The 19,278-nt window shown below is 36.1% G+C and overlaps 1 protein-coding gene across 1 annotated transcript in view; it reads right to left on the reverse strand.

Annotated features, from left to right (window-relative positions):
• Positions 1-19,278, reverse strand: part of LOC125776686 (uncharacterized) — a 167,837-nt gene that overhangs the window by 82,844 nt on the left and 65,715 nt on the right. The gene's annotated exons all lie outside the window — the stretch shown is intronic.

The following is a 19,278-nucleotide window of genomic DNA, read 5'->3' on the forward strand; positions in this document are numbered from 1 at the left end:
TGTTCAGATTATTGCATTTGCTTTGTTCAATACCCTAAATTGAAACTGAAATACATATAATTGTCTTTGTTGAGTGTTGCCGTAATGATCATATACTCATTAATTCATATTTGTTTTTAGGACGTAAATGTTTTAAAAGCTACTTATAGTAATGTTGAAAACATTGACCTTCTAGTTGGTGGTATGGCAGAAAAAAAATCACTCGGAGCTGCAGTTGGACCAACCTTTAAATATATTTTGGGTAAGCATCCAACGGTTCTCTAATAACGACGCATATCTCAAATACTAATGAATATTTTGACGTGAAAGTTAGCATAGATGTCACTAACAGTATTACCAACTTACAAAAAAAAAAATTACCGATTCGAAAAACACGCAAAGTATAAATTAAAAATTCACCTTTCAATTTGATCACAGTAGTACGTCTTTCAGAATTTTATCCATTTAAACATATTAGGACTCAGCCATGAGGATATCCTTCAAACATAACTCTCGGAAAAATATAAGCAATAGCCTTAATAATTGTCTATAAAACTAAAGACACGTACATACATATGTACTTATACGATATTAAATCATTATATATATAAATCACAGTTTTAAAAGTAACACGGCTACTTATAAGTATTTCATAAAAAATAAAATTACACATTTTGTTCAAAAAATTAGAATATATAATTAGTATCAGATTATACAAAGTTATCACCCAATACTGAGATACCATTACTACTTACTAGCTGAACAACCTTTGTATACTTACTTGATCCAGCACGATTCCGATTACTTTGTGATTTCAATGTGATGAGCGATATTTCACTACCGGTGATTTTTTTACTGTGATTGAAAAATCGCAAATCGCAACTGCGATCACTTTTTAAAAATAGCAGTTCGCTTCTAATCGCAATAGTAATATAAAATCACAGTGATTTAAAAATAGCAATCACTGAAATCACAGTGATTTAAAAATCGCAATATCGCTCATCTCTAATACATATGTATGTGTCATAGAAATTCTATTGGTACAAATATATGCGAATATGCATATTTCATGAAGGTCATCAATTTTCTTTGAAGAAATGAAGATCATTTTGCACATCTTCACTTTGTAAAGCTTAGTACGCAGCTCTCAAGAAACGTAAAAACTTCATATAAAAAAACGCTTAAGAAACGGTCCAGAAACGTTCCTGCGATAAAGTTACTTGTGCTAGTACGCAGCTCTTAAGAAAGCTAGTACTAATTTTTAATACTTTTTTTCAATAAAATGTGAATATGGCAAACCTGGTTTTGCAAAGAAACATCAAATCAACAATTGTTTCTTGCAGGAAATTCGAAGTAATCGTCAAATTCATCCTAAATTAGTTGAAATCATTATTATAAAGTATGTTCCATTTTGAAATGTTGTATAAAACCAACCAATCATCAACAACATTCCTTAAATCTCAATGAAAATATTTGTGTTACCATACACATACATACATACATACATACGCACAAAGTTTGTTTACTTTGTTTATTCTCTCTTGCTCTTTTGATGTGGATCATTCACAATGCGTAACCAGCTGTCAAACTTACTTGAGAAATAATGTATTTTTGTTCTTGAGCAATTACTTAAGAGCTGCGTACCAACCTTAATAGTCGAAATAAATATTAATTTATTTAAAAATTAAAAAATAAAAATAAAGAGAAATAAAATTAAAATAATTTTTCCTAATTTTTCCCGATTTTATTTTTTATAATATGCCAACTCAACCAAAAAGCGCATACATATGTATATTGTAAATACAATTGGCGCCATTTCCCCGTTGTAACATACATATGTATATTACCTACAATTAGAAAAAATCTAACTACTTGCATATTTTATATGTACATATACCGCATATTTCATCGTTAAGCTTAGTACGCAGCTCTCAAGAAACGTAAAAACTTCATATAAAAAAACGCTTAAGAAACGGTCCAGAAACGTTCCTGCGATAGAGTTACTTGTGCTAGTACGCAGCTCTTAAGAAAGCTAGTACTAATTTTTAATACTTTGTTTCAATAAAATGTGAATATGGCAAACCTGGTTTTGCGAAGAAACATCAAATCAACAATTGTTTCTTGCAGGAAATTCGAAGTAATCGTCAAATTCATCCTAAATTAGTTGAAATCATTATTATAAAGTATGTTCCATTTTGAAATGTTGTATAAAACCAACCAATCGTCAACAACATTCCTTAAATCTCAATGAAAATATTTGTGTTACCATACACATACATACATACATACATACGCACAAAGTTTGTTTACTTTGTTTATTCTCTCTTGCTCTTCTAATGTGGATCATTCACGATGCGTAACCAGCTGTCAAAATTACTTCAGAAATAATGTATTTTTGTTCTTGAGCAATTACTTGAGAGCTGCGTACCAACCTTTAAATTTGGCGCAATTCCTTCATGAAAACATACATACAGCAAATACTCAGCCAAAAAGAGCATGCATATATTGTAAATACATTTTCATAGCTTTTACTTCATTGGCTGTCTCTTATTTGTATATAAGCATCACTTTTCTCATTTATCAATGAAAATGCTCAATTCTGCTATTTTCGACGCTCCTGTTAAATATTGGTGAATCCGCTTATAGAAAATAGTTCCCCTGATTTTGAGGTGAAATCCACGAATAGAAAAGAGTTCCCCTCCAAAAAATGAAATATCGTAAGTTTGGCAACGCGGTGGACCTTCTCTATATTATACGTTCTCTGTTTGCGGCACGCACTCTCTCTCTCTTCCATCTCTGCACATCTTTTCCAGCATAACGTAATGAAGTAAAGTACATATATATGTATGCTAGTGATGAGCGATATTTCACTACCGGTGTTTTTTTCACTGTGATTGAAAAATCGCAAATCGCAACTGCGATCACTTTTTATAAATAGCAGTTCGCTTCTATGAACTGCGATTGCGATCGCAGTTCGAAACTGTGATCGCAGTTCGAACCAGTGAATTGCGATCGCAGTTCGAACCAGTGATTGCGATCGCAGTTCGAAACTGTGAAAAAGCTTTTTGTGATGAAAACAAGAATTGTAACTAATTAATTTTAGAAAAAATGATGGAATAAAAAAATTACGGGTTTTTAATATTTTCCCAAAGATTAGGAAACTCGTGTTAATTATTTGGTCTTGAAAATATTAAAAGCGGGTATACTAAACAAACAAATTATCAACCACACTAATGGTAATTCCTTCTAAGAAATGTGTGAAACCATCATACCAACATATAAATGAACTATGCAATACGCTCTAAGTGTCAGGTAGCCGAACCACTCCAACATTTGCGAAAATGTAGTGAAAAGAAAGGCGGAAAAACTTGACTCGAGTTACAGGAGACAAAAGAGAATTTGCCGCCAATAACAACAAAATGTTTCCGTCGTTCCCACGACAGTCGGGTCTACGTAAGTGGAACAGACCCGGACTTTTATTCGGCCAAACAGTGTCAAATTGGCAGAATCTGCCGCTACAACAACAACAACGACGTTCGAACGTCGACTTAGTTGCGATCGCAATAGCAATATAAAATCACAGTGATTTAAAAATCGCAATATCGCTCATCTCTAATGTATGCACTCTCTCTCTTCCATCTCTCGCATCTTTTACTACATAACTTATTGAAGTAAAGTACAAAGCAAATAGTTTGCATATATAAATGATCGCAGAACAAGTGAAATAACGCTAAACAGCACAATCAAATGCTCGCATAAATTGCCGTATGTATGCATGTATGCAGATATGTAAATACAGTGTCAACTATATTTACTCTCTTTTACAGTTACTTATTTTGCAGCAACGCACCGTTGCTTGAATTGCTTTTCTTATTGTCTTTGTACTTTTTTGTAACAAAGCACATTGAAAATAAAAACAGAACGCTCTCCGTAAGGAACATCCAAAAACCAATAAAATCAAATATTAAGATGTAATGTGGTTTTCATGTGTGTCTGCGAAATACTTGCTGGTTTCTTCTAACTTTATTGTATTTATGATCGTATTCTGCAAAGGGTAGAGTAAAATTGGAAATTTATTGTCTTTAAATCAAAAGGTAAAGATTAGATTTAGGCGAAACTAATTTGATTAATAATAAATATATGGTTTTTACAATAAAAGCTTTCAGAGATGCCAAAAGCAAAATCTCAATTATTTAGATCTTCATCAAATAGACGGCAAATTCAGCTAAGATGAAATGAGACGGTCGACGAGAGTGCAAATCGCGTAGAGAATGTAATACCATGTTCAGACCGAAAATTCAAAAGATTAGATTACATTTAATCATTTCATAACCCAACAGTGTTCTCACTGCCGTTAGAAAGATCAAAAAACAGCTGTTATTGTCATTCATGAAGTCACATCGCTTAATATTTATCAAAAGAAAAGATTGTCATATAGTAATTTGAAATAAAAGCCGTCTTTTTTCAAATGTTTTCCATATAATAGAAATAGTGAATGCATTTTTTCATTTGTTAAGTCGATTTTCAGGTGAAATTAGATTCATTGCTATAAAATAAATTTGTTTGTTTACATTTTTTCCCCTTTGTAGTGTCTAAATCAGCTGTGATAATGTAACAGTTTTCCAGTGCTGACTAGTATTTTTCCAGTGCTGACAAGTAGATTGCGCAAAATCAGAGTCGCACGGACAGATTTAACGTGGATCAGTTTCAAATCATTTCAATGAAGTGATTTGGAACTGTCATTTTTGTATGGCGAAATCTTGATAAATTTTTAAGATTATTGGGATAATCCATTCAACGGCCGAAATCGTGTGATTAAGTGTCGGTCTGAACATAGTATAAGGTTGCAAATGATGCAGAATAGACAAGGGGCGATTGCTTTCAAATCAGCGTTTAACTATAGACAGGATTGTAATTATTTGGACCATTCCCTTTTGTTCATTGGTCGAATGAATGGCGTTTGCAATTTTTGTAAGGCTAAAAAGTGGGTGAAAGAGGCACCAGGTATGTGTTGTAGCAAGAGCCATGTAAAACGAATAGGTATAGGTGAGCCTCCGCAGACAATCAAAGCGCTGCTTACATCGAGCATCAGTCGTCCTGTCACTTAAAAAAAAAATATAAGAAAATACAATGCTTGTTTTGCTATGACTTCGTTTGGTGGTAATGAAGTTAGGGAGGGTAATTTCATGCCAACGTTTAAAATACATGGACAAGTTTACCCGTTATTGGGAGTTTATTGCCAGCACCGAACACAATACAAAAATTTTTGCAAATATATTTTTCGTCCGAAGAGGACCAACTTTCTTTACGTCAAAGTGCTACTCCAACTCTTCAACGAGACATTTTGAAATCAATTCAAGAAATTCTTCGAGCAAATAATGTGTATGTTAGAAGTTTCAAGACATCTATAGACTGTATGCCCACTAGTGATGAGCGATATTTCACTACCGGTGATTTTTTCACTGTGATTGAAAAATCGCAAATCGCAACTGCGATCACTTTTTATAAATAGCAGTTCGCTTCTATGAACTGTGATTGCGATCGCAGTTCGAAACTGCGATCGAAGTTCGAACCAGTGAATTGTGATCGCAGTTCGAAACTGTGATCGCAGTTCGAACCAGTGATTGCGATCGCAGTTCGAAACTGTGATCGCAGTTCGAACCAGTGATTGCGATCGCAGTTCGAACCTGTGATTTACGATAGCAGTTCGAACGTGTGAATTACGATCACAATAGCAAATAGCAGAAAAGTAACAACTTTCTTTAGGGTATTGTATATATCGTATATGCTATTTTTCGTCATAGCGGTTTGAAGTTTTGAGTGTAACGTTCTTATATAAAGCATTTTGTGATGAAAACAAGAATTGTAACTAATTAATTTCAGAAAAAATGATGGAATAAAAAAATTACGGGTTTTTAATATTTTCCCAAAGATTAGGAAACTCGCGTTAATTATTTGGTCTTGAAAATATTAAAAGCGGGTATTCTAAACAAACAAATTATCAACCACACTAATGGTAATTCCTTCTAAGAAATGTGTGAAACCATCATACCAACATACAAATGAACTATGCAATACGCTCTAAGTGTCAGGTAGCCGAACCGCTCAAATATTTGCGAAAATGTAGTGAAAAGAAAGGCGGAAAACCTACGTAAGTGGTAAGTGGAACAGACCCGGACTTTTATTCGGCCAAACAGTGTCAAATTGGCAGAATCTGCCGCTACAACAACAACAACGACGTTTGAACGTCGACTTAGTTGCGATCGCAATAGCAATATAAAATCACAGTGATTTAAAAATAGCAATCACTGAAATCACAGTGATTTAAAAATCGCAATATCGCTCATCTCTAATGCCCACTAATTCCAGTATTTATAAGGTTGTAATCCATGCGGACAAGCGCCCCGCTAATGAACATTATGGCCGCTATAATGCCCCCGTCACAGATGAGGTCGTAGTATTAATGGTTAACGAAAATTCTGGCCCCGTGATATTATTTTACATTCACGTGACAACACTCTCCATAGGGTATCAGAACTTCATCGTTTATATGATCCCTTGCAGTACCCTCTTATATTTTTGAATGGTGAGGACGGTTATTGTATTAATATACCGCAAACTTGTTCAAACAGTGGGGCGCCTATTCCACAAAAAACAATTTCGTGTATGCAATTTTACGCATATAGAATTATGGTAAGGGAAGATAGCTTTAATGCGATTCATAGGTATGGATATCTCTTCAACCAATACTGTGTGGACATGGCTGCTAAAATGATTACGGAAAGGCTGAATTTTATACGAGCACATCAAAAGACGTTACGTGCAGAAAATTATATACACCTAAGAGATGCGGTTAACGAAGATCGCAACCCCGAAAATATTGGCCAGTTGGTAATTTTGCCTTCTTCGTTTACTGGCTCACCTCGATATTTGCATGAACGGACAAGATGCACTCTTATATGTCCGTCATTATGATGGACCTGACTTATTTGTAACTTTTACATGTAATCCAGAATGGAGTGATATCAAAAACGAATTGTTTCCAAATCAACGACCATGTGAGCGTCATGACATTGTTTCAAGAATATTCCATATCAAACTACATCAACTCATGAGTATAATTACGAAAAAAGAAATTTTTGGGAAAGTTAGGTGCCATATGTTTACAGTTGAATGGCAAAAACGGGGTTTGCCTGACGCGCATATTTTAATTTGGCTAGCAGACAAACTTCTACCCGATGAAATGGATCGGATTATATCAGCGGAAATTCCAAATAAAGAAGTAGATCCTTTGCTGTATGATATTGTTACTAAAAATATGATCCACGGTCCATGTGGGTCTAATAATCCATCAGCACCCTGCATGTCGAATGGACGATGCTCAAAAAGATACCCGCGCGAGTTTCTGCAGCATATCCAGACCGGAGAAGATGGATATCCAAAATATAGGCGAAAGTCTCCAGCGGATGGTGGACATACCCATTTACTTGCCTCTGGGTACAAAGTCGACAATCGATGGATTGTTCCATATTGACCCGTTCTTTCCAGGTGTTTCTCCGCCCACATCAATGTAGAGTACTGCCATTCTGTGCAAGCAATGAAATACATTTGTAAATATGTCAACAAAGGCAGCGACGCAGCGACCTTTTCTGTTCAGAACAATAAAGACGAGGTGCAAAATTTTTTGAATGGACGATATCTATGTACATCGTAGGGTATTTGAAGGTTATTGGGATTTTCGGTTCATGAGCGTTTCCCAACAGTTGTACATTTATCTGTTCACTTAGAAAATGGACAAAGAGTTTACTTCACACCGAATAATGTTGAACACGTGCTACAGCAACCACCACAAACAACTTTGACAGCATTTTTTCCCTTTGGTCCGTTGATAATTTTTCAAAAACTTTGTTGTATTCTGAAGTACCCACATTCTACACCTGGACTAATAAAAATGGCAACGTAGAAAACGTGGACAGAATGTCCCTAATCATCCCGGTATTAAGCGAGATACTGCGTTAGGAAGGGTATACACAATACATCCCAATTACTCAGGATGCTTCTACCTTAGACTATTGCTGCATTATGTTCGAGGACCGACATCTTTCACTGATTTACGGCGAGTAGATGGTCAACTATATTTAACATATCAGGCGGCTTGCCAAGCACTACAATTGCTACAGGACGATAGCCACTGGAAGAATACATTGTTTGATGCCACCATTTCTGATAGCGTATGCAAAAAGCGAGAGCTTTTTGCGATAATGCTTATTTATTGCGAAATTTCTGATCCGGAAGGATTATGGAATTTATTCTGCAAAGATTTATGTGCGCGAGAGTAGTAATGATCCTGAGATGGAGTTTACTGATGACATTTTTAATACAGGACTAATTTTACTTGAGAATTTAGTTTTCTCTTACGAAGAAAAACACCTAAAGGATTTCGCTTTGCCTGAACCAAATCGAAGTAACTCAAACTTAGACCACATTTGTTACACGCGGGAAACAACGTATAATACCCATGAGCTAGCAATTTTTACTAACAAATGAACCAAAGCTAACGTCAGAGCAACGAATAATATACGATAAGATCATTTCAAGTGTGGATAATAATATGGGAAATGTTTTTTTTTATAGACGCGCCAGGAGGGGCAGGCAAAACCTTCGTAACTTCACTAATTTTAGCTAAAGTTCGTGGTGAAGGCAAAATTGCTGTTGCAGTTGCTTCTTCAGGTATTGCTGCTACTCTTCTGTGGGGAGGAAGAACTGCTGATTCTACGTTTAAGCTACCACTTAGTTTGTTACCGGAACAAAGGTGTACTTGTTCGATCAAGAAAAATAGCCCTATGGCCGAAATACTTCAGAAAGCATCGCTAATAATATGGGACGAGTGCACAATGTCTCATAAGTGTCATATCGATGCGGTCGATATAACTCTTAAAGATTTAAGACCTTCGCATACGGCAATGGGTGGAGTTACATTCGTATTCACAGGAGACTTTAGACAAACTATACCGGTGGTTTCTAAGAGTACAAGAGCAGATATTGTTAACGCGTGCATAAAGAAATCGGAATTGTGGTCTCATGTACAAAAATTAAAATTGACTGCCAATATGCGAATAAATCTTTGTGGAGCTGGACCATCCAATCGGTTTGCAGAGTTCCTACTTAAAATAGGTAACGGTTGCAAATCTGTCACCAAAGATGGTTATGTAATAATGCCAGATATTGCAGGAACCTGTGTTAGAAGAGTTGACCAACTTATTGATAACGTGTATCCAGATATTATTAATTTGCACCACAAGGACTCTAAGTGGTTATATGAGCGAGCTATAATTACTTCGACGAATTCCGCTGCAGACGAAATTAGCAAAGCCGTTTGTCAAAGAATATTATCAGAATATAAAATTTACAATTCTTTTGACACAGTGACAGATGAAGGAGACGTTGTTCACTATCCAACGGAGTTTCTTAACTCTCTGGACTACCTCCATTTCAACTAGAGCTTAAAATTGGTACGCCAATAATCCTTCTACGAATTTTTAAGCCTCTATATTTATGTAATGGCATTCGACTGAAGATAACGCACTTGATGCCTAATATCATTCAAGCAAACATTTTAACCGGACCTGCAGCAGGCGAAAGCACAATGATCCCTCAGATACCAATGATACCTACAGATCTGAATTTGGCCTCCCGGATTCTTAAACTGTAATAACCATTTTAATGCTACATGATCAGTCCTCAGCAAGAATCGTTGTCCATACAAATACTTGTGGAAATGTTTTACACATTCCACCACAGCTAGTAGTTCTTTTCGCGTCACACAGTAGTTTTTCTCTGGTTTCCCGAGCACTCTGCTGTAATATCCAATTACTCTTTCTTGTCCGTCGATGAGCTGAGACAGGACACCTCCAATTCCATAAGCGCTCGCATCTGTATCCAGGATGAATTTCTTTCCAGGTATTGGATAAGCTAACATCGGCGCCGTACAAAGTAGTTCTTTAAGCTGCTCAAACGTTTTTTCTTGTTCCAACTGCCATACAAACGGCCGATTCTTCTTTGTTAAATCGTGTAAACTTCTAGCCACGTTCGCAAATCCAGGTACAAAGCGGCGGTAATGCGTACATAAGCCGAGGAAGCTGCGGAGTTCATGTATGTTGGTGGGTCGAGGCCAATCTTTAACTGCTTTTATTTTTCCCTCCTCGGTGTGAATCCCCTCAGTTGACACTTTATGTCCGAGATATGTGACCTGCTTCTTCCATAATGAACACTTTTTGGGATTCAAGCGTAATCCGGCTGATGCTATTCGCTGAAAGACTTCCTCTAGATTTTTTAGATGATCATCGAAACTTTTTCCCATGATGATAATGTCATCAAGATACACCAAACATGTCTTCCAGTTGAGTCCTTTTAACACATGTACCATCAGTCGCTCGAACATTGCAGGCGCATTACATAACCCAAATGGCATCACAGAGAATTCCCATAGCCCGTCGCCCATACTGAAAGCGGTCTTTTCACGGTCACGTTCATTAATCTCGACTTGCCAATATCCACTTTGTAGATCTAATGTAGAAAACCATTTCGCTCCAGACAAGGTGTCTAATGTATCGTCGATTCTCGGTAGAGGATAACTGTCTTTCTTTGTGACATCATTCAACTTCCTATAATCTACGCAGAAACGGGTGCTACCATCTTTCTTTTTGACTAAGACGATAGGTGAGCTCCATGGACTTATTGAAGGTTCGATTACACCGTTTTTGTGCATGTCTTCAATAATTTTGTTAGCATCCTCACGTTTTGCTAGTGGAACCCTACGCGGAGCTTGTCGGATTGGTTTAGCGTCTCCAGTATTTATGCGATGTTTGACAATGCCGGTTCTTCCTGTGTTGTTTCCTTCGTTTGCAAATATGGATGCGTATTTTTCTAATAGTTTCTCTGCTTTTAATTTTTCATTTCCATGCAGTTCGTTCAGCAAATTGTTTAGGAGTGTAGGACTTATCTGCTGTGGTTCAATAGTAGGCTTCTGTTGTGACTGTTCGCATCGTGCTATTGCACTTATATTCTGGCACTGTCCAATTACTGCTCCTTTCTTCAGACTTATAGGCGTGTTGAATTCATTCACTACTCTGACCGGAATGGTGGCGTCTTCTCTAGTTTTCACAAGCGTTCTTCCTACCAATATGGGTGTATCTATTTTTGTTGGTTCCACAATCCACAATTATTTAGTCCCACCTCCTCCATTCACTTTAGCCCACACAATCGCCTCAAATTCTGGTGGAATACTCTGATTATCATCAACAATTACCCTCTTACTTTCAACGTTGGTCACATATCCGGTGTTTATAGGCATCTCCATGTTCTGGCAAAACAGCATTTGCTTGTTTAAATCCAAAGTAACCCCGTGATTAATCATGAAATCTACTCCCATTATAATTTCACACGTGATTTCTGCTACGATGAAGGTGTGATTAACTACCAGGGTACCAATCATCACTTCGCAAAACACTTTTCCCGTAACAGCTGCTTCCTCTCCGGTGGCCGTTCGAAGCTTGCAACCGACTAATGGTTCAACCGTTCTTCTTACCACATCCGGTCGGATAATTGAATGTGTGGCACCAGTATCCAAAGTAAGCGTTGACAGTCGTCCATTTACGATACCGTTGATAGTAAGATTGTTGTCATGGCGACCTATTTGTGATATCGAGATGGCGGGGCAAATAGTTGTGGGAACCAGCTCACGCCCCTTTGAACTGTTCCGTTTTAGTTTAACGACTTGTGAGATGTGGATACTCTGTCCTCGTTATCTGTTGGTTGTTTCCGTTTTGATGGGTTTACTTTTATATTGCAATTTCGGGCAAAGTGACCCGCTTTTCCACAGTTGAAACATCTGCCTGTTGTATTTACTCGCTGTGCAGCAATTGTCTTCAGAGTCTTCAATATTTCCTCCATCAGCGCCGGTTGTTCCATTTCAACTCTTTGTACTTTGTGTGCTGGTTTACTTAGTAGAGAAGCTGTTTCCTGTGTGAGGGCGGGCGAAACCGTTTCAGCAGACGCTCTTTTTGGCAATGCATATGTGGCGCGTTTGGTGTCCACATCACGAATTCCATTTATGAAACTTTGAATTTTTACCCTCTCAATGTAATCCACAGGAGCATCTGCATTTGCCAAATGAGCCAGTCGTTCTATTTCAGTCGCGAACTCTTGCAATGACTCGTTCATCTTCTGACCCCTATTTTGCAGTTCGATCTGGTAAATTTGTTTCCGGTGCTCATACCATATCGTCTTTCTATCGCACTCATAGTTGTCTCGTTCACAATCTGTCAATTTCTGCCGCAGGTCCTTTCAATGATACAAACAAAGACACCACTTTGTCCGCTGCATTCCAGTTATTGGCCATTGCTGTCTTTTCAAACTGAAGTTTGAAAATTTGAAATGGAATACTTCCATCGAATGTGAGTGCCTTCAATCTTTGATTATTTGTTGATGGTGCAGGGCCATGTAGTTGCAGTTCTCGCACACGATTACTTAATTGAAGAACTTCTGATTTTAAATTTTCTTTTTCATTTTTTAACGTTCTTAATTCGTCTTAAAATTTTGAAAATTTCTGTTGCACTTGTGTATTATTTTCTGTAATCTGTTGTACCAAACGCTTTTCTACCTGCGTATTATTTTCAGTCATTTGTTGCGTAAGGCAAGACTTTAACTGTGATGTATTTTCAGCTATTATTTGCTTCATAGCCACTAACAGCATGTTCGTGTCTACACTTTATGATGTTCGTTGTTCTTCTACTTTTTCTTCTACCTTTGTAGAAGTTTCTGGACCATCACATTCGAACTCGTCCACATTAATTCCATCCGCTTCCATTGCTTCACGTAATCGTGCCTGCAGATCCGCCTTTTGCCCGCTTATCGGCAAATTACGCTCCTCCAGTTCCTTTTTTAATTGCTGAATTCTCAATTCTCCGAATTTAACCATCTTGAATTTGAATTATTTGACAATCCCACTTCTGACACCAATTATTGCGAATTTGCTCCTTGCTAGTTTACTTTACTAGGTTCGTATCTCTGGATTGACAAATAAAACAAAAAGCCATTTAATTCACTTCAACAAAATCTCTTTATTTTACAACTCGTCTACACTATAGGAGTTTACTCTTAGCCAGTGGTCGGCATGAGAGGATCTGTCACTGTGTTGGTGAGCACGAAAAAATAGTAGCCCAGTGAGAAATTGGAATTAAAATTAAGCAATTTTTATTATTAATTAATAGTATAATGAAAATTAACAAATTGTCTTTTGAGGATATATTCCCTATTATCTTTAAAAGACTTGGAACATAAAGGCATTGCATGGCATCAAAGGCATTTAGAATCATAAAATATTTCTCGCAGGGCATATTTCGTTTTGCGCTATGGTCTTGCGTGATGTTAATTCGTTGATGGCTCGACAACGACTGAACGATAGAGCGTAAGCGTACGTGTAAAGTTAGTTTGCAAAATTATGCTATGAAATGTCGACCACTGCTCTTAGCACTGGTTGATTACGTTGGCGCTACCACGGCTTATATAGCCACGCACTCCTCGCTGATGCCGACGTGTCCTTCTAGAATATTGCGTCTGGCAATTATAAGGACATAATGCTATACGGAGCCAAATGCAGCTATTGTTTAGACAAGCAGACAGCCGCGGCGCCAGACGAAGCAATTGTTTTAAGTAGACAAGCAGACAGCCGCGGCGCCAGATGTCTACAACAAGACAACCACACGTTATGCTATTCCATATACATACAGCTATTGTTCATAATAAGGGATGCATATAGCAATACAAATACAATTTAATACTACTTTTGTAACAATATGTTACTTGGAAGAATAAGACAATTCCTGCAAAGAAAACTGAAGAATTGGTGGATTGCTATACAAAATGTAACACAAAAATAACTATGGATCAACAGAAAAAAATATTCAAAGCATACAGCGAACTAGGGGATTATAACAAGCGGCGTCAGTATATTGCTCGTATGATAAACGTTGAGTCCAAAAAAACTGAAACGCTCAGAAAGGCTTCAAATCCTAGAAATCGACAGTTTGTTTACTTTTATCATTTTGAAATCAATGGACAGAAAACTCGTGTATGCAAAAAGTGTTTTTTAAAAATATTTGGAGAAACGGATCAAAGTATTAAAACAGTATGTCGGCAAAAGATCCTAGGCAATTTTGATGGAGGTGTCGCAAATGACCGACGAGGCAAACACCCTCCTCATCATAAGCTATCAACAGAAAAATATAATGAAGTGCTTCAACATATACACAGTATACCCAAGTACCAAAGTCATTACAGTCGTCGTCACACGAGTCAGCTGTATTTCCAACGTGGCCTCAACCTTGCTCTCTTATATAGATTGTATAAAGAAATACACTCTGAACCAGTTTCAGAATCAAAATATCAGGAAATATTTCGTCCGTTAAATATAAAGTTTAAAGAGCCTCAAGTTGATCTTTGTAATACGTGTGAAATCCTAAAATCCCGTGTAGAAAACACGTCGGACGAAAATGAAAAGAAGCAACTTTTAACACAACAAAAAGAACATCACGATGCGGCAGATTTTGAATATAACTGAAAAATAAAAACTGACAACGAGTTTGCCATTAATCATGGAAATATAAAAATGTTTTATTTTGATTTACAGCAATGTTTGCCAATTCCACATTTACGTGCTTCTATGTTCTTCTACAAACGTCCATTATGGACTTTCAATTTAACAGTACACGGCGGGGAAACGAAAATGGCAAACTGTTACATATGGCATGAATTGCAAAACGTGGAGCAAATGATATTGGTTCTTGTGTTTAAAAGTGTTTGATGAGCTTGCCAGAAACCATTACTCATGTCATTATGTATAGCGACTCATGTCCGGGACAAAATCGTAACTCCTATATTTCAGCCATGTTTGAACAAGTTATCGAAAAACATCCCAGTATAGCGGTTATAGACCATAAATTCCTTGTTGTTGGGCACACGCATCTTGAATGTGATACCGTACATGCGCAGATTGAGAAAAAAAAAGAAAAATATGTCGGGTTCCATTCAGCATCCACATGACTGGGCCAACCTTATAGCAGCTACATGTAATAAATACGACGTACACGAAATGAAGCAGGAAGAGTTTTTTGACTTTAGTGCCCTTCTTAAGACGAATTACACTTGGAGAACGACAAACTCAAAAGGTAATTTTTAAATTATAACTTAAACTTTTTCAAACTCTTTTATTCGTAAACATAGAACTTCATACCTGTTTAACCTTCTCAATTTCAGGTGACAAATTTGAGTGGAAATATGTTCGCTGGATACGCTGTGAGAAACAAAAGCGTGGAGTTTTTCAGTATAAGACGTCTTTGAATCCAGAAGTGGAATTTAATGAGTTAAATATCAAGCCAAGGCGTCCACAAAAGTGGATTTCACAATTGACGACGAGCTATACATCTCTGTTGACTATATCAAAAAATAAAAAGCAAGATTTATTGGATATGCTCCCTCTGATCAACACGGATTTTCACAACTTTTATAAACATTTAGCAGCAGAAGGTGAACCTTGACCGACCTTGATGATGAAGAAAACAATTAATTTCAAAAAAAATTTATTTTCTATACTTTTGCATGTAGTTATAAAACTATTATATTTTTCACGTATTTTTTGAATTTTTTGTTTAAAAAGAAATAAATTATTTTTTTTTTTGAAGACAAATTCATTTATAAACTTAAATAAACGGCAAATGTCATTTGAAGAAAAACCTCTTTTGGACTTATTTTTAACTTACCATTTGGCAAATAAACTTGTGTCAAGATAAGATAAAAAAAGGATTTTTTTTTGCACAAATCAAATTTGACAAAACCGCTTGTATGAGGTAAGTTGATTTTCAGTAAGAAAAAGCATTTGACAATAAGTCTTATTTATTTGATATTATTGAAAAGTAAAATATTTAATTTAAATCAATTGATTGGAAACGCGCCTTTATTGATCTGCATCCAGTTTAAATTGACTTCGTCCTTTAATAGTAAGAGGTATTTCTACTGCAAAGGTTTAAACATGTTTTTTCGCTCTCCTGTAAAATTTGCTTTTTTGAAAGAGGTTGTTTTGTCAAATGTCCACAGATATATATTCGGTATATAAGATTGTTAGAAAAACCAAAATCATTATACTATATATAGTCATAATACAAAATGAGCCGGATGTTCGAAAATCCTGGTAAGGTTTATATGGGGCCTAGGTCAAGTTTTCGCCCGATTGTATCCATTTTAGGTTAAATGATATATTGTCATGAGTAAAATACGTTTTGAAATTTTCATTGAGATAACTCAAATATTAGCCGATATATAAAGTCACCAGGAAGTTCGAGAATCTTTATATTTGTTCAATTCACAACCTGTCGTAAAGCATCGTAAAATTATAAATTTTTACACTTGTTTATTTATAAGTTTACGATTTTACGATGCTTTACGACAGGTTGTGAATTGAACAATTAAGTATATGGGGGCTCAGAGAAGTATTGACCGTCTGAATTTCTATTGCATATCTCATACATTGACTGATATTTTCGAAGAAAAGTCAACTATAGGTACCGGAGTCCACATATTCAGTACCTAGGGTCTTGAACGGTTTTGGTTGGATTTGAACAATTTTTTATCATAAGGTGGCATACACTAAAGGTATTATTCGTGCAAAGTTGAATCCCATTATATTAATTGCTTCTTGATTTGTGTACTGGAAAGTAAAAAAAATCAAGTGGGAGGTGTGGTGATTGTCCGATTTCGCTCATTTTTACAACGTGATATAGGAATATGAATATGAATGCCTCGATGCCCCAGATATGAGATTTCACCAAGGAGTAGGCTGTGCCACGCCCACCTTCCAATTTTTAGCTCGCTCCCTATACAGGCTTGTCATACTATCTCGGGAGCTCTGGCGCATTTAGTTATTGATTTATCGTGCCTTTACTAGCTTTTAACAGTACCGTTATATGGGGAGTGAGCGGGGTTATCCTCCGATTACATCCATTTTCGCACTGTCTTATAAAATTTGTATTTTACAAATTTGGTTGTTGTAGCTTAAGTGGTTTAAGAGAGATGCTCATCAAACTTTTTAGAGGGCGCTCCACGTCCATTTAAAAAAAATTTGACCACAGGTGTCCCTTGCTGTTGCGATCCTCTGTAGCAAATTACAGCTTTATACCTTAATTTAGTGCTTCGTTATGACACTTTATAGGGTTTCTGTTAAGGCGATTTGGGGGGTGGCAGTGGTTCGATTACGCCCATCAACAAACTCGAAATTTTTTGTACAAAGGAACCCACATACCAAGTTTCATAGAGATATCTTATTTTTTACTCATGTTAAAGCTTGCACGGACGGACGGATAGGCAGACAGTCAACCGGATTTCAAGTTTTCTCGTCATCCTGATTATTTATGTATATATATGTATATAACCCTATATCTTAGGTGATGTGTACAACCGGTAGGTGTACAATACTACATATAATACTCTGTAGTAACTGGTTGCAAGAGTATAAAAATACTGAAAAAAGTTTATTTGATTAATGCTATAACTTATAAACTACAAATCTTAGAAATATGTACATATGTGGATTGGATAGTTTTTAAATTTTTCGTTTATGAAAATATCTTGGAAAATTGTTTTATTTCGAGAGAAGCTGTTTTGTCAAAAAAGATTTATTTATACCAATTAACTTTCAATACTATCGTGTCCTCTTTATTGTAAAACTGCTTCTCTCGTCTTGAACAAAAAATTATAAATATCCAGCAGTTGTTAATTATGTTAAGTCAAGTCTTTCCTTTAGTCTCAAAATACTCAATATAATGGATTTCGACTTTCGGATTATAATATATCGTACATGTTTTTTTGCCATTATATTGTTTAATTTTAAATATGATTGAATTGGGCCCAGACCTTTGACCTAATACTATTTAATAATTTCAGCCCCTCCGGTTAACTTTCCTCTCATGTGCCCAATAATAACTCATGTTATTTTGTCAATACAAGGTGGGTTCCAAAGTAAACAAAACTTAAAAAAAAAACAGAACAAATGGTTTTTTCGGCAAAATCAATTTATTTTATTCAAGAAGACTATCTGATTCAATACAACTTATTGGTCCAAAGCATGTCGATCGAATGTTTTAGCCCGTTGGCCGGTATGGGCGCCAGTATGCCGGTGCAAGCCTTTTAAATGGCATATACGTCTGCATAACACTTTCCTTTCATAGGCAAATGCTTTTCCGAAAAGGAAGAAGTCGCACGGTGTCATATCAGATGAATGCGAGGAGTGGTTAATGGTTAAAATGTGATTTGGTCAAATAATCGGTCACAAGCGTCGATCGAATGTTGGATTCTGAACAATTTTTGACCGTCAGTCAATTTGTGTGGAACAAATCGTGCAACACCTTTCGTAAGCACAAATGTTCAGTAAAATTGCGATAAATCGATGTTTTGGAGATGTTAAATTCCATTTCCTTGAATTTCAATGATGATGTTGGCAGATTTTTGATGAATTCACGCTCAGTTTTGATGGAATTTCCGGTGATCACGGATTTAGATTGCCCAATATGTTGATCGTCATTTATGTCCTCATGGCCACTTCGAAAACGTTGAAACCAATTTTAAAACAAAATTTAATGTTGGTTCTTTGATCGAAGCTAATTTTCGCACAGATAACACAAATATACTGACACTTAAAACGCAATAACTGGGGCGGGGGGGCTGGTGGCCCTGGTGGCCCTGGATTCTAAAAGCCCTGTTTACTTTGGAAAACTCCTTGTTTTGCATCATCATTATAACACGCCGGAGTGAAATTAAGGACATTTTCTGAATAGTATACATATGTATAAATATTAGAAGAACAATAAAATTTAACTCCCATCGATTCTCAATTTTTGGACGCTGCTGATACCTGAATTTCATTAACTCATGCATTAATATATTTAATTAATTTGAATAATGACAAGCGAAAAATATTGACAAATAACATCACAAAATAAATAAGCATTGCAGATAATATTCACTTTTTAATAACTAAAAATAGGTATGTATGTACATATAGCAAATGTTTATTAAAGACTACTTTCTTCCATGGTACTTTATGCAATATATATATAGCTGTGCTCATAGTAGTGGTTTCTGCTAGCTAGTTACATACATATGTATGTATATATAACATTATCGATCCAATTTGCTAATAAATGGGAATTGTCATACAGTAGTTTCTTAAAAAAAATTGCAAAAATCATA

Source organism: Bactrocera dorsalis, chromosome 2 (assembly GCF_023373825.1).
Source record: "Bactrocera dorsalis isolate Fly_Bdor chromosome 2, ASM2337382v1, whole genome shotgun sequence".
NCBI classification, from domain to species: Eukaryota; Metazoa; Arthropoda; class Insecta; order Diptera; family Tephritidae; genus Bactrocera; species Bactrocera dorsalis.